The 16963-nt window shown below is 42.0% G+C and overlaps 2 non-coding genes across 2 annotated transcripts; both read left to right on the top strand.

The window, feature by feature from the left end:
• The first annotated feature begins 6048 nt into the window (after positions 1-6048).
• LOC140283543 (U5 spliceosomal RNA) lies at positions 6049-6168 on the top strand. Its single transcript, XR_011910139.1, has one exon. It is a non-coding gene; the product is annotated as a U5 spliceosomal RNA (small nuclear RNA).
• A 3930-nt stretch (positions 6169-10098) lies between these two features.
• Positions 10099-10213, top strand: LOC140283516 (U5 spliceosomal RNA). Its single transcript, XR_011910115.1, has one exon. It is a non-coding gene; the product is annotated as a U5 spliceosomal RNA (small nuclear RNA).
• The last annotated feature ends 6750 nt before the right edge of the window (positions 10214-16963 follow it).

Below are 16963 nucleotides of genomic sequence, written 5' to 3' on the forward strand. Positions count from 1 at the left end.
ATACTACCTTTTCTTACCCGTTTGTGAGTAATTATGGCTGGACATTCACACCTACTTGCAGCCGAACACAACCTCTCTCGCTTTTGATGATGTATGGACCGGCATTTTTACCTTTTCTAACACATTTTTCAGCAATTATGGTCGGAGATTCACACCTACTCACAGGCGAACAACTCCGCTCCCGCATTTGATGATGTATAGTCGGGCATTCTCACCCTTTCTCATCAGCTTTTTGCAAATTATGATCTGACATTCACACCTACTTGCAGTCGAACAGCTCTGCTCCCGCTTTTGATTATGTTTGGTTGGATATTCGAACCTTTTCTTAACTTCTTTTTACATATTTTGGTTGGACGTTCACACCTTCTTGTAGCCGAACACTTCCACTCCTGCTTTTGATGATGTATGGTTGGGCATTCACACCTTTTTTTTGCCCATTTTTCAGGAATTATGGGTGGACATTCACACCTTGCAGCTGAACACCTCCTATCCCACTTATGATCAGGTGCGGTTTGATTTTCGAAAATTTTCTTTCATGTTTTCTAGCAATTATTGATGGACATGTAGACCTTCTTGCAGCTGAACACCTCCGCTCCCGCTTTTGATCATAGATTGTCAGGCATTCGCACCTTGTCTTACCCACTTTTTACAATCTTTAGTCGAACAGTCACACCTTTTTGCAGCCGAACACCACCTCTACCGCTTTTGATGATGTATGGTCCAGCATTCTTACCTTTTCTAACACATTCTTCAGCAATTATGGTCGGACATTCACACCTACTCAGAGCCGAACACCTCCGCTCCCGCATTTGATGGTCTATAGTCGGGCATTCTACAGCGGAAAAGACTCATTCTTATGTTTGGTTAGATATTCAAACCTTTTCTTAACTGCATTTTACAAACTTTGGTCGGACGTTCACAATATCTTGCAGCCGAACACCTCCGCTTCCGCTTTTGATGGTGTATATTCGGGCATACGAACCTTTTCTTACCCGCTTTTTACAAACCAAGGTCGGACTTTCACACCTTCTCTTAGCTGAACAACTCCGCTCCCTCTTTTGATTGTGTACATTCGGGTAATTTAACCTTTTCTTACCCGCTTTTTACCATCTATGGTCGGACATTCACACCGTCTTACAGCGGAACACCTCCGCTCCCTCTTTTGATGATGTATGGTTAGGCATTCGCACCTTTTCTTACCCATTTTTCAGTAATTATGGGTAGACATTCACACCTTCTTGCAGCTGAACACCTCTCCCGCTTATGATCATGTGCAGTTTGATATTCGAAAATTTTCTTTCATGTTTTCTAGCAATTATTGATGGACATTCAGACCGTCTTGCAGCTGAACACCTCCGCTCCCACTTTTGATGGTGTATAGTCGGGCTTTCGAGCCTTTTCTTCCCCGGTTTTTACAAATTATGGTTGGACATTCAGACCTTCTTGCAGCCGAAAACCTCCACTCCCTCTTTTGATCATACATTGTCGGGCATTCGCACCTTTTCTTACCCGCTTTTTACAAACCATGGTCGGACTTTCACACCTTTTAGTAGCCGAACAACTCCGCTCCCGCTATTGATTGTGTACAGTCGGGTATTTTAACCTTTTCTTACCCGCTTTTTACCAACTATGGTTGGACATTCACACCTTCTTACAGCAGAACACCTCCGCTCCCTGTTTTGATTATGTATGGTTTGACATTCGCACCTTCTCTCACCCGCCTTTTACTATGGTCGGCCATTCACAGCTTCCTCTCCACCATACTTGTATGGTGGGATATTCACACCCACTTGCATCCGAAGACCTCCGCCCCCACTTTTGTTGATATTTAGTCGGTCATTCGCACCTTACCCGCTTTTGGCAAACTATGGCCTTCTTGCAGCCAAACACCTCTGATCTCGCTTTTGATGATGTAAGGTTGGGCATTCAGACCTTGCTTCACCTGCTTTTCACCAAATATAGTCGGACATTCACACCTTCTTGCAGCCGAACACTTCCGCTCCACCTTTTAGTGTTCTCTCACACCTTTTTTTCACCGCATTTTATACATTATGGTCGGAAATTTTCCACCACTCTCATCCGAAGACCTCTCCTCCCGCTTTTGTTAATATATTTGAACTTTAGTCGGACATTCAAACCTTCTTGCAGCTGAACCACCTCCGCTCCCTGTTTTGATCATATATGGTCTGGCAATACTACCTTTTCTTACCCGTTTGTGAGTAATTATGGCTGGACATTCACACCTACTTGCAGCCGAACACAACCTCCCTCGCTTTTGATGATGTATGGACCGGCATTCTTACCTTTTCTAACACATTTTTCAGCAATTATGGTCGGAGATTCACACCTACTCACAGCCGAACAACTCCGCTCCCGCATTTGATGGTGTATAGTCGGGCATTCTCACCCTTTCTCATCAGCTTTTTGCAAATTATGATCTGACATTCACACCTACTTGCAGTCGAACAGCTCTGCTCCCGCTTTTGATTATGTTTGGTTGGATATTCGAACCTTTTCTTAACTTCTTTTTACATATTTTGGTTGGACGTTCACACCTTCTTGTAGCCGAACACTTCCACTCCTGCTTTTGATGATGTATGGTTGGGCATTCACACCTTTTTTTTGCCCATTTTTCAGGAATTATGGGTGGACATTCACACCTTGCAGCTGAACACCTCCTATCCCACTTATGATCATGTGCGGTTTGATTTTCGAAAAGTTTCTTTCATGTTTTCTAGCAATTATTGATGAACATGTAGACCTTCTTGCAGCTGAACACCTCCGCTCCCGCTTTTGATCATACATTGTCAGGCATTCGCACCTTGTCTTACCCACTTTTTACAAACTTTAGTCGAACAGTCACACCTTTTTGCAGCCGAACACCACCTCTCCCGCTTTTGATGATGTATGGTCCAGCATTCTTACCTTTTCTAACACATTCTTCAGCAATTATGGTCGGACATTCACACCTACTCAGAGCCGAACACCTCCGCTCCCGCTTTTGATGGTGTATAGTCGGGCATTCTCACCCTTTCTCATCAGCTTTTTACAAATTATGATCTGACATTCACACCTGCTTTTGATAATGTATTGTTAGGCATTCACACCTTTTTTTTACCCATTTTTCATGAATTATGGGTGGACATTCACACCTTCTTGCAGCCGAACACCTCCTCTCCCGCTTATGATCATGTGCGGTTTGATATTCGAAAATTTACTTTCTTGTTTTAAAGCAATTATTGATGGACATTCAAACCTTCTTTTTGATGGTGTATAGTCGGGCTTTCGAGCCTTTTCTTCCCGGTTTTTACAAACCATGGTCGGACTTTCACACCTTCTTGTAGCCGAACAACTCCGCTCCCGCTATTGATTGTGTACAGTCGGGTATTTTAACCTTTTCTTACCCGCTTTTTACCAAGTATGGTCGGACATTCACACCTTCGTACAGCGGAACACCTCCGCTCCCTCTTTTGATGGTGTATGTTCGGGCATTCAAACCTTTTCTTACCCGCTTTTTCCAAACTATGGTCGGCTATTCACAGCTTCCTCTCCACCATACTTGTATGGTGGAATATTCACACACACTTGCATCCGAAGACCTCCGCCCCAAATTTTGTTGATATTTAGTCGGACATTCGCACCTTACCAGCTTTTGGAAAACTATGGCCTTCTTGCAGCCAAACACCTCTGATCTCGCTTTTGATGATGTAAGGTTGGGCATTCAGACCTTGCTTCACCTGCTTTTCACCAAATATAGTCGGACATATACACCTTCTTGCAGCCGAACACTTCCGCTTTTAGTGATCTATGAGGCATTCACATATTTTTTTTCACCGTATTTTATAGATTATGGTTGGAAATTCTCACCCACTCTCATCCGAAGACCTCTCCTCCCGCTTTTGTTAATATATAGTCGGTTATTCGAACCTTTTCTTACCCGCTTTTTACAAATTATGGTCGAACATTCACACCTACTTGCAGCTGGATACTTCCGCTCCACCTTTTAGGTATGTATGGTTGGCATTTGCACTTCTTTTTATACTGATTGCTGAAGATTAAGTTGTTCTTTCTCAAACTACAATTTTTTTTTAATTGTTGAAACTTGATTTGAAGTGGATAAATAAGGAGGACAAACAGTTTTAAGTCAGGCTGATAGAAGGAATTAATTTTATAGCAAAATCTGTATTTCGTCATATGTCGAGAGATGCTTATTGCTGAAGAAGTTCTTTCTCATTCTACAAAGTACAACGTTGTTTATCGTTGAAACTTGATTAGACATGAATAAATATGAAGGACAAAGCAGTCTTAACTTGGTTTGAGTTAATGAATTCGTTTTATAGGAGAATCCGAATTCGTGCATAACTCATAAAATAGAGCTTATTTTCGGATTCCTGAAGAATGAGTCTGGTTCTTTCTCATAATACAAAGTTTGTTGTTTATTGTTGAAACTTCATCAGAAGTGAAGAAATAAATGAATGCCTATCAACAAATGTGGGATCTAAACTCTACTGCTTCCTCTAAAATAATTTCCTTTCTCAATTTAGAAATGTGTGTGTGTAAGTCACAACACCCGTGACACCAAAACGGCTTTCTTTTCTCTACACTCTGCACTATGAGCACACACACCAAATCAGAAAGGCTTTTTTCTCTCTTTTCTACATTATGGACTGTGGGGACACAAAACCGCTCTCTCTCTTTTTTTTTTATCGTGTGCCAGGGCGTTGTCTCACGTATTAGATTATGCTTAAGATACGAATGGGTTTATCAGTCACATCAGAATCCATACATACTGATCCTCCCGTAATAAAATGGTCGGATCTTATCAAACACACTTTGTTTCTTGTGACAATCAAGTCAGCGAAACAGCGTATACACGTCAAGACACTGAATCAAGTTTGCCACAAGAACTCATAAGTTTGGCAGTATTGCTCTGCCGTCAGCAATCATACACCCATTTTATTTTCGTGAGACATGTGCAAGCACCTGTTCATCTACTGTTCTATCACTATGAATTAGTGATCTATTATCAATAAGGATACTTCTACAACTACTATCAAAGTATGTCCGGACTTCTTATGTTGTCAGTTGCTATATATGAATAAGTGGGTAGCTACTGACAAGCATTAAGCATGTCACACAGCCCAAACATATAACATTTCAGGACACACCACACAGTTAACAACCACAGTTGAAGCGTGTCAAAGCCCAAACATGTAACATTCAACAGGACACTTACACAACACATTCAAATCAAACAGTCAGACAACATACAAGAACATATACCCCAGCCGGCATTGCTCCCTGCCTATTTTCGTACAGCACACTATGTGTGCGCACACCTTTATTCACAAACTCTTCAACTTATACTCTTTTACCGAAGCTGCTACAGCTCGATTGGCCGAATACCCTTTGATCCTATTTCGGTGAATTTGACATCTGCCTTACATATAACAGATTAGCGGTTTAGCAGTTTTAATTTAGTATGAGTGAAGGAATTCATTTTATAGCAAAATACGAAATCGTGAAGCACTCATGAAAGTAAGCTTATTCTCGGATTCCTGAAACTTTAGATTTGCTCTTTCTTTTACTGCAAAGTACAACGTTGTTTTTTTTGTTTAAATCTTTCTAGACATGGTAAATATTAAGGACAAAGCAGTTTTCACATAGTTTGAGTGAAGGAATTCATTTTATAGATAAAATCCCAAGAGTCTGCTGAGAAAAGAGTGTGAATGCGAAGTAGACTTTAACACGGCTATGGGAGCGAGCCGAGTGTGGGCTAACCGGGAGAATTGCTTGAAAGAAACGCGACACCGAATGAGCGATCAGAACAAAGCCTCAATACGGGATTCTCGTGGTGTTTTTGTTGCTGCCTTGTCTTTTGCACAGAGTAAAAGACAAGGCAGCCATCGAATAGGGCCCGATTGTTCCTACTTGGTCAGCCGAGGAGCAAGGGGGGGGGGGCAAGCGTCTCAACCAAGCAAAGCTCACCATGGGGAAGGTGGCTATGCCAACTAGCCTGATGCCCTGCTCCCGCAGTGATGGATAATCGTACTCTGGTTTCTCTTCATAACTCTTTCTCATAAGTCTTTCGCCTTTTACTAAAGATTTCTGTGGAGAGCAGCACTAATGAGTTGTTTCTATTTTTGGCAGGCTTTACCTTTGCGGGTGAAGCCCTTTCTGTCTGTGCAAAAGAAATCTTCTTACTGTGCAGAGTGACTTCTCTGAGTAGAGTCGCCTTACTTGTTGCGACTGTGCCGATGTTCGAAGCTGGAGTGCAAAGTTGTTGCTTGAATGGTGCTTGCTGGAGCGTGCGGGAGTGCAAAGTTATACCATTTAAAAGGGCTGAAGAGTGCTCAGTGCAGCGGGTGGGCGACACTCTGGCCACCTTGAAAACCGAGGTTACATCCACTACCAGGGGCAGCCCAAGTTCTGCCGCAAGTGTGGTGAGCATGGACACCTGGTTGAGGCTTGTACCAAGGTGTTATGTGGGAAGAGCAGAGAAATTGGGCAAACTTTTGGAGAGTGTCCAAATGGCAGGAAATGTAATCTCTGTGGAGAATTAAATCACCTCTTCAGAGATTGCCCTAAATCTTTTGCCAACAAATTAAAGACGGTAAAGCCACAGTCAAGCCAACAAAGAGAAGGACCAAAGGTGGCAGTTGGTGAACAAAGTGAAGAGGTTGACCCAATAAATTCAAACTTCCCGCCAAAAGCTTGGATTGGAAGTGAGGAGCAAAAAGGGGAGGGGCCTGTAGAGGCCTCACCACTCAGTGTTGAAGTCTGTGAGAATTCACAGGCAGAGGGTGGAGCTACGCTAAATGAGGAGGAAGAGCAGACAGGTGAGTCTAGTGAAGATACTCACCTCCCCGAAGGTCAACAGCCGAAGAGGACGGCATCTGAGCCTCTGATTCCCCAGTGGTATCAGAGAAGAGGGGAAGGGTTAGGTCCCTTTCAGACAGTTCTTCAGTGGAAGAACCTAGAGTCTTCCCCTCCGACTCACCAAATGAGGTCTCCTTTTTAACTTCAGCTCTGCAATCAACCCCCAGGGACTCAAAGTTAAATGCAACATTGCGTCAGAGGCCAACACCGAGAGTCCGAAAAGGAAATATAGATCACCCTACTCACTTTTCACCTAAAGAAATGAAGGAAGAGCTAGTTTCCCAAGAAATAACCTGTGTGTAATTTGTTTTGATAACTTAGAAAAACGAAAATGACATACCTACTTTCCTTTATGCTTTTAATGGTTCTCACCTTCTCAACACTAAATGTGAGAAGTGTGAAATCAAAGACAAGAGCCCAGAGTATTTTATCCTTCTTAGACTCCATAAAATCAGATGTGTTTTTAATACAAGAATGTGGACTACCTTTTTTAAAAAACCATAGACAATGGGAGGAAATGTGGCCCCATTTATCGATATGGAGTGGCTCAAATCAAAATAAAAATGATTGTGTGGCCATTCTAATTAAAAATCTGCATGTTCTGGTGAAAGGTAGCACAGTGGTGAGAGACGGACGGGCACTTTTAGCACACTTGAATTTTATGGGGCAAGACTTTAACCTCTTAAATATTTATGGTTTCAATGGAAAAAATGAAAGGTATGACCTTTTAGAAGATATACAGCTTTACATGCTAGGGCAAGTACCTTTAGTTGTAGGAGGGGATTTTAACTGTATCTTGAGCAGGAAAGATAGAAAAAGAGCAGGGGTAGATTTTAAAGTGGATAAGACTTCGATTTTACTTCAGGGCATATGCAGGGATTTTAAGCTTACTGACTGTTTTAAAACCATGCATCCCAGAGAGGAGGGCTTCACCTGGTTTAGTCATGATGGCACCAGAGCCTCTCGCATTGATTATTTCTTTACTAGAGATTGCCCACCCACTGATGTTAGATTAACCCCTGTTTTCTTTTCAGACCACCTTATGCTCTCCTGCACCCTTTCACCCCCTTCTGGTGTGACGGTAGGAAGTGGTCTGTGGAAAACTCAACTGTTCCCTGTTGGAGGATGAAATCATAGTCAGTCAGTACAGGGAATGTTATAAAGAGTGGCAGACCCTTCAAGACCTCTACGAAACACATGCACAATGGTGGGAAATGGTGACGGAAACGACCCAGACTTTTTTTAAACAGCAAGGTAAACGTAAAAAAAGGAAAGAGAATAGATGTATGATGGGACTACATAAACGCTTACAGCGCTACTTTAAACTAAATCAGTGTGGCATAGACTTTAAAGAAGAAATCAAAGATGTCAAAAAGGAAATGTCAGTTTTAGCAGAAATAAAGAGTAAAGGAATTTTTGTAAGAAGCAGGGAGCAGGAAATTGAGGAAGGTGAAAAAGAAAGAAAGTTATAAATAAAAAGGAGTGTATTCAAAATCTAAAAAGAGAAGATGGGTTTTTAACAAAATCCACACAAGAGATGATTGAAACTGTACATACCTTTTATAGTAACATGTACAAAGAGAAACCAGTGCACTTGGAAACATCGGCAGAAATCTTAAAATTCGTTGACAAAACCGTAAAAGAGAATGCACACTTGACACAGAATTTTACTGCTTTAGAGTTAAAAAAATGCCTAACAGGTTTTAAGAGAAGTCGAGCTCCGGGTTTAGACGGGCTTCCTGCAGAATTCTATCTGACCTATTGGGACCTTTTATCATCAGACATTTTAGATGTTTTTAAAGATTTTGAAAAACTCGACCGACTGCCTGATAGTTTTAGAGTGGGACACAAAACCGCTCTCTCTCTTTTTTTTTTTTATCGTGTGCCAGGGCGTTGTCTCATGTATTATATTATGCTTAAGATACGAATGGGTTTATCAGTCACATCAGAATCCATACATACTGATCCTCCCGTAATAAAATGGTTGGATCTTATCAAACACACTTTGTTTCTTGTGACAATCAAGTCAGCGAAACAGCGTATACACGTCAAGACACTGAATCAAGTTTGCCACAAGAACTCATAAGTTTGGCAGTATTGCTCTGCCGTCAGCAATCATACACCCATTTTATTTTCGTGAGACATGTGCAAGCACCTGTTCATCTACTGTTCTATCACTATGAATTAGTGATCTATTATCAATAAGGATACTTCTACAACTACTATCAAAGTATGTCCGGACTTCTTATGTTGTCAGTTGCTATATATGAATAAGTGGGTAGCTACTGACAAGCATTAAGCATGTCACACAGCCCAAACATATAACATTTCAGGACACACCACACAGTTAACAACCACAGTGAAGCGTGTCAAAGCCCAAACATGTAACATTCAACAGGACACTTACACAACACATTCAAATCAAACAGTCAGACAACATACAAGAACATATACCCCAGCCGGCATTGCTCCCTGCCTATTTTCGTACAGCACACTATGTGTGCGCACACCTTTATTCACAAACTCTTCAACTTATACTCTTTTACCGAAGCTGCTACAGCTCGATTGGCCGAATACCCTTTGATCCTATTTCGGTGAATTTGACATCTGCCTTACATATAACAGATTAGCGGTTTAGCAGTTTTAATTTAGTTTGAGTGAAGGAATTCATTTTATAGCAAAATCCGAAATCGTGAAGAACTCATGAAAGTAAGCTTATTCTCGGATTCCTGAAACTTTAAATTTGCTCTTTCTTTTACTGCAAAGTACAACGTTGTTTTTTTTGTTTAAATCTTTCTAGACATGGTAAATATTAAGGACAAAGCAGTTTTCACATAGTTTGAGTGAAGGAATTCATTTTATAGATAAAATCCCAAGAGTCTGCTGAGAAAAGAGAGTGAATGCGAAGTAGACTTTAACACGGCTATGGGAGCGAGCCGAGTGTGGGCTAACCAGGAGAATTGCTTGAAAGAAACGCGACCCCGAATGAGCGGTCAGAACAAAGCCTCAATACGGGATTCTCGTGGTGTTTTTGTTGCTGCCTTGTCTTTTGCACAGAGTAAAAGACAAGGCAGCCATCGAATAGGGCCCGATTGTTCCTACTTGGTCAGCCGAGGAGCAAGGGGGGGGGAGCAAGCGTCTCAACCAAGCAAAGCTCACCATGGGGAAGGTGGCTATGCCAACAAGCCTGATGCCCTGCTCCCGCAGTGACGGATAATCGTACTCTGGTTTCTCTTCATAACGTACAAGTCTTTCGCCTTTTACTAAAGATTTCTGTGGAGAGCAGCACTAATGAGTTGTTTCTATTTTTGGCAGGCTTTACCTTTGCGAGTGAAGCCCTTTCTGTCTGTGCAAAAGAAATCTTCTTACTGTGCAGAGTGACTTCTCTGAGTAGAGTCGCCTTACTATTTGCGACTGTGCCGATGTTCGAAGCTGGAGTGCAAAGTTGTTGCTTGAATGGTGCTTGCTGGAGCGTGCGGGAGTGCAAAGTTATACCATTTAAAAGGGCTGAAGAGTGCTCAGTGCAGCGGGTGGGCGACACTCTGGCCACCTTGAAAACCGAGGTTACATCCACTACCAGGGTCAGCCCAAGTTCTGCCGCAAGTGTGGTGAGCATGGGCACCTGGTTGAGGCTTGTACCAAGGTGTTATGTGGGAAGAGCAGAGAAATTGGGCAAACTTTTGGAGAGTGTCCAAATGGCAGGAAATGTAATCTCTGTGGAGAATTAAATCACCTCTTCAGAGATTGCCCTAAATCTTTTGCCAACAAATTAAAGACGGTAAAGCCACAGTCAAGCCAACAAAGAGAAGGACCAAAGGTGGCAGTTGGTGAACAAAGTGAAGAGGTTGACCCAATAAATTCAAACTTCCCGCCAAAAGCTTGGATTGGAAGTGAGGAGCAAAAAGGGGAGGGGCCTGTAGAGGCCTCACCACTCAGTGTTGAAGTCTGTGAGAATTCACAGGCAGAGGGTGGAGCTACGCTAAATGAGGAGGAAGAGCAGACAGGTGAGTCTAGTGAAGATACTCACCTCCCCGAAGGTCAACAGAAGGTCAATTTGTTGATAGGCATTCATTTATTTCTTCACTTCTGATGAAGTTTCAACAATAAACAACAAACTTTGTATTATGAGAAAGAACCAGAATCATTCTACAGGAATCCGAAAATAAGCTCTATTTTATGAGTTATGCACGAATTCGGATTCTCCTATAAAACGAATTCCTTAACTCAAACCAAGTTAAGACTGCTTTGTCCTTCATATTTATTCATGTCTAATCAAGTTTCAACGATAAACAACGTTGTACTTTGTAGAATGAGAAAGAACTTCTTCAGCAATAAGCATCTCTCGACATATGACGAAGTACAGATTTTGCTATAAAATTAATTCCTTCTATCAGCCTGACTTAAAACTGTTTGTCCTCCTTATTTATCCACTTCAAATCAAGTTTCAACAATGAAAAAAATTTGTAGTTTGAGAAAGAACAACTTAATCTTCAGCAATCAGTATAAAAAGAGGTGCAAATGCCAACCATACATACCTAAAAGGTGGAGCGGAAGTATTCAGCTGCAAGTAGGTGTGAATGTTCGACCATAATTTGTAAAAAGCGGGTAAGAAAAGGTTCGAATGCCCGACTATATATTAACAAAAGCTAGAGGAGAGGTCTTCGGATGAGAGTGGGTGAGAATTTCCAACCATAATCTATAAAATACGGTGAAAAAAAATATGTGAATGCCTCATAGAACACTAAAAGCGGAAGTGTTCGGCTGCAAGAAGGTGTGAATGTCCGACTATATTTGGTGAAAAGCAGGTGAAGCAAGGTCTGAATGCCCAACCTTACATCATCAAAAACGAGATCAGAGGTGTTTGGCTGCAAGAAGGCCATAGTTTGCCAAAAGCGGGTAAGGTGCGAATGTCCGACTAAATATCAACAAAAGTGGGGGCGGAGGTCTTCGGATGCAGGTGGGTGTGAATATCCCACCATACAAGTATGGTGGAGAGGAAGCTGTGAATGGCCGACCATAGTAAAAGGCGGGTGAGAGAAGGTGCGAATGTCAAACCATACATAATCAAAACAGGGAGCGGAGGTGTTCTGCTGTAAGAAGGTGTGAATGTCCAACCATAGTTGGTAAAAAGCGGGTAAGAAAAGGTTAAAATACCCGACTGTACACAATCAATAGCGGGAGCGGAGTTGTTCGGCTACTAAAAGGTGTGAAAGTCCGACCATGGTTTGTAAAAAGCGGGTAAGAAAAGGTGCGAATGCCCGACAATGTATGATCAAAAGAGGGAGTGGAGGTTTTCGGCTGCAAGAAGGTCTGAATGTCCAACCATAATTTGTAAAAACCGGGGAAGAAAAGGCTCGGAAGCCTGACTATACACCATCAAAAGTGGGAGCGGAGGTGTTCAGCTGCAAGACGGTCTGAATGTCCATCAATAATTGCTAGAAAAAATGAAAGAAAATTTTCGAATATCAAACTGCACATGATCATAAGCGGGAGAGGAGGTGTTCAGCTGCAAGAAGGTGTGAATGTCTACCCATAATTACTGAAAAATGGGTAAGAAAAGGTGCGAATGCCTAACCATACATCATCAAAAGAGGGAGCGGAGGTGTTCCGCTGTAAGACGGTGTGAATGTCCGAACATAGATGGTAAAAAGCGGGTAAGAAAAGGTTAAATTACACGACTGTACACAATCAAAAGAGGGAGCGGAGTTGTTCAGCTAAGAGAAGGTGTGAAAGTCAGACCTTGGTTTGTAAAAAGCGGGTAAGAAAAGGTTCGTATGCCCGAATATACACCATCAAAAGCGGAAGCGGAGGTGTTCGGCTGCAAGATATTGTGAACGTCCGACCAAAGTTTGTAAAAAGCAGTTAAGAAAAGGTTCGAATATCTAACTAAACATAATCAAAAGCGGGAGCAGAGCTGTTCGACTGCAAGTAGGTGTGAATGTCAGATCATAATTTGCAAAAAGCTGATGAGAAAGGGTGAGAATGCCCGACTATACACCATCAAATGCGGTAGCGGAGTTGTTCGGCTGTGAGTAGGTGTGAATCTCCAACCATAATTGCTGAAAAATGTGTTAGAAAAGGTAAAAATGCCGGTCCATACATAATCAAAATCGGGAGAGGTGGTGTTCGGCTGCAAGAAGGTCGAAATGTCCATCAATAATTGCTAGAAAACATGAAAGAAACTTTTCGAAAATCAAACCGCACATGATCATAAGTGGGATAGGAGGTGTTCAGCTGCAAGGTGTGAATGTCCACCCATAATTCCTGAAAAATGGGGAAAAAAAGGTGTGAATGCCCAACCATACATCATCAAAAGCAGGAGTGGAAGTGTTCGGCTACAAGAAGGTGTGAACGTCCAACCAAAATATGTAAAAAGCAGTTAAGAAAAGGTTCGAATATCCAACCAAACATAATCAAAAGCGGGAGCAGAGCTTTTCGACTGCAAGTAGGTGTGAATGTCAGATCATAATTTGCAAAAAGCTGATGAGAAAGGGTGAGAATGCCCGACTATACATCATCAAATGCGGGAGCGGAGTTGTTCGGCTGTGAGTAGGTGTGAATCTCCGACCATAATTGCTGAAAAATGTGTTAGAAAAGGTAAAAATGCCGGTCCATACATCATCAAAAGCGAGAGAGGTTGTGTTCGGCTGCAAGTAGGTGTGAATGTCCAGCCATAATTACTCACAAACGGGTAAGAAAAGGTAGTATTGCCAGACCATATATGATCAAAACAGGGAGCGGAGGTGGTTCAGCTGCAAGAAGGTTTGAATGTCCGACTAAAGTTCAAATATATTAAAGAAAGCGGGAGGAGAGGTCTTCGGATGAGAGTGGTTGAAAATTTCCAACCATAATGTATAAAATGCGGTGAAAAAAAGGTGTGATAGAACACTAAAAGGTGGAGCGGAAGTGTTCGGCTGCAAGAAGGTGTGAATGTCCGACTATATTTGGTGAAAAGCAGGTGAAGCAAGGTCTGAATGCCCAACCTTACATCATCAAAAGCGAGATCAGAGGTGTTTGGCTGCAAGAAGGCCATAGTTTGCCAAAAGCGGGTAAGGTGCGAATGTCCGACTAAATATCAACAAAATTTGGGGCAGAGGTCTTCGGATGCAAGTGGGTGTGAATATCCAACCATACAAGTATGGTGGAGAGGAAGCTGTGAATAGCCGACCATAGTTTGGAAAAAGCGGGTAAGAAAAGGTTTGAATACCCGAACATACACCATCAAAAGAGGGAGCGGAGGTGTTCCGCTGTACGAAGGTGGGAATGTCCGACCATAGTTGGTAAAAAGCGGGTAAGAAAAGGTTAAAATACCCGACTGTACACAATCAATAGCGGGAGCGGATGTGTTCGGCTACAAGAAGGTGTGAAAGTCCGACCATGGTTTGTAAAAAGCGGGTAAGAAAAGGTGCGAATGTCCGACAATGTATGATCAAAAGAGAGAGCGGAGGTTTTCGGATACAAGAAGGTTTGAATGTCCCACCATAGTTTGTAAAAAGCGGGTAAGAAAAGGTTCGAATGCCCGACTATACACCATCAAAAGCGGGAGCAGAGGTGTTCCGCTGTAAGACGGTGTGAATGTCCGACCATAGTTGGTAAAAAGCGGGTAAGAAAAGGTTAAAATACCCGACTGTACACAATCAAAAGAGGGAGCGGAGTTGTTCAGCTAAGAGAAGGTGTGAAAGTCCGACCATGGTTTGTAAAAAGTGGGTAAGAAAAGGTTCGTATGCCCGAATATACACTATCAAAACCGGAAGCGTAGGTGTTCGGCTGCAAGAAGGTGTGAACGTCCGACCAAAGTTTGTAAAAAAGCAGTTAAGAAAAGGTTCGATTATCTAACCAAACATAATCAAAAGCGGGAGCAGAGCTGTTCAACTGCAAGTAGGTGTGAATGTCAGAGAATAATTTGCAAAAAGCTGATGAGAAAGGGTGAGAAATCCCGACTATACACCATCAAATGCGGTAGCGGAGTTGTTCGGCTGTGAGTAGGTGTGATTCTCCAACCATAATTGCTGAAAAATGTGTTAGAAAAGGTAAGAATGCCGGTCCATACATCATCAAAATCGGGAGAGGTGGTGTTCGGCTGCAAGAAGGTGTGAACTTCCGACCAAAGTTTGTAAAAAGCAGTTAAGAAAAGGTTTGAATATCCAACCGAACATAATCAAAAGCGGGAGCAGAGCTGTTCGACTGCAAGTAGGTGTGAATGTCAGATCATAATTGCTGAAAAATGTGATAGAAAAGACTAGAATGCCGGACAATACATCATCAAAAGCGGGAGAGGTGGTTTTTCGGCTGCAAGTAGATGTGAATGTCCAGCCATAATTACTCACAAACGGGGGAAGAAAAGGTAGTATTTCCAGACCACACATGATCAAAACAGGGAATGGAGGTGGTTCAGCTGCAAGGTGTGAATGTCTGACTAAAGTTTGTAAAAACCGTGTAAGACAAGGGGCGAATGCCCGACAATGTATGATCAAAAGAGGGAGCGGAGGTTTTCGGCTGCAAGGTCTGAATGTCCAACCATAATTTGTAAAAATCGGGGAAGAAAAGGCTCGAAAGCCCGACTATACACCATCAAAAGCGGGAGCAGAGGTGTTCAGGTGCAAGAAGGTCTGAACATCCGACCAATAATTACTGAAAAATGGGTAAGAAAAGGTGCGAATGCCAAATCATACATCATCAAAAGCAGGAGCGGATGTGTTCGGCTACAAGAAGGTTTGAATGTCCAACCATAGTAAGTAATAGGTGGGTAAGAAAAGGCTCGAATGCCCGACTATACACCATCAAAAGCGGAAGCGGAGGTGTTCGGCTGCAAGACGGTGTGAACGTCCGACCAAAGTTTGTAAAAAGCATTAAGAAATTGTTCGAATATCCAACCAAACATAATCAAAAGCGGGAGCAGAGCTGTTCGACTGCAAGTAGGTGTGAATATCAGATCATAATTTGCAAAAAGCTGATGAGAAAGGGTGAGAATGCCCGACTATACACTATCAAATGTGGGAGCGGAGGTGTTCGTCTGTGAGTAGGTGTGAATGTCCGAACATAATTGCTGAAAAATGTGTTAGAAAAGGTAAGAATGCCGGACCATATATCATCAAAAGCGGGAGAGGTTGTGTTCGGCTGCAAGAAGGTGTGAATGTCCAGCCATAATTACTCACAAACGGGTAAGAAAAGGTACTATTGCCAGACCATATATGATCAAAACAGGGAGCGGAGGTGGTTCAGCTGCAAGAAGGTTTGAATGTCCGACTAAAGTTTGTAAAAAGCGGGTAAGACAAGGTGTGAATGCCCGACAATGTATGATCAAAAGAGGAGTGGAGGTTTTCGGCTGCAAGAAGGTCTGAATGTCCACCCATAATTAGTGAAAAATGGGTAAGAAAAGGTGCGAAAGCCCAACCGCACATGATCATAAGTGGATGAGAAGGTGTTCGACTGCAAGTAGGTGTGAATGTAAGATCATAATTTGTAAAAAGCGGGTAAGAAAAGGTAAGAATGCCCAACCATAAATTATCATAAGCGGCAGCAGAGTTTCGGCTGGTATTTATCAATGTCTAGATAGATTTCAACAAAAAACAACGTTGTACTTTGCAGTAAAAGAAAGTGCAAGTCAAAAGTTTTAGGAATCCGAGAATAAGCTTATTTTCATGAGTTCTGCACGATTTCGGATTTTATGTATAAAATGAATTTCTTCACGCAAACTAAGTTAACATTGCTTTGTCCTTCATATGTTCCCATTTCTACATATATTTCAAGCTTAAACTTCCTCATATTACCCTGAATGAGAAAGAGCCACACTTGTGATTAAGCCATACCTCCCTTTTGAGGAGTTCTGCATGATTTGGGATTTTATCTATAAAATTAATTCCTTCACTCAAACTATGTTAAAACGGCTTTTACCTTCATATTTATCAATGTCTCGATAGATTTAAACAAAAAAACAACGTTGTACTTTGCAATAAAAGAAAGAGCAAATCAAAAGTTTTAGGAATCCGAGAATAAGCTTATTTTCATGAGTTCTGCACGATTTCGGATTTTATGTATAAAATGAATTCATTCACTCAAACCAAGTTAAAACTGCTTTTTCCTT

The sequence above is a fragment of the Leuresthes tenuis genome, unplaced genomic scaffold, assembly GCF_036924035.1.
Source record: "Leuresthes tenuis unplaced genomic scaffold, fLeuTen1.0.hap1 SCAF_23, whole genome shotgun sequence".
Classification (NCBI taxonomy): domain Eukaryota; kingdom Metazoa; phylum Chordata; class Actinopteri; order Atheriniformes; family Atherinopsidae; genus Leuresthes; species Leuresthes tenuis.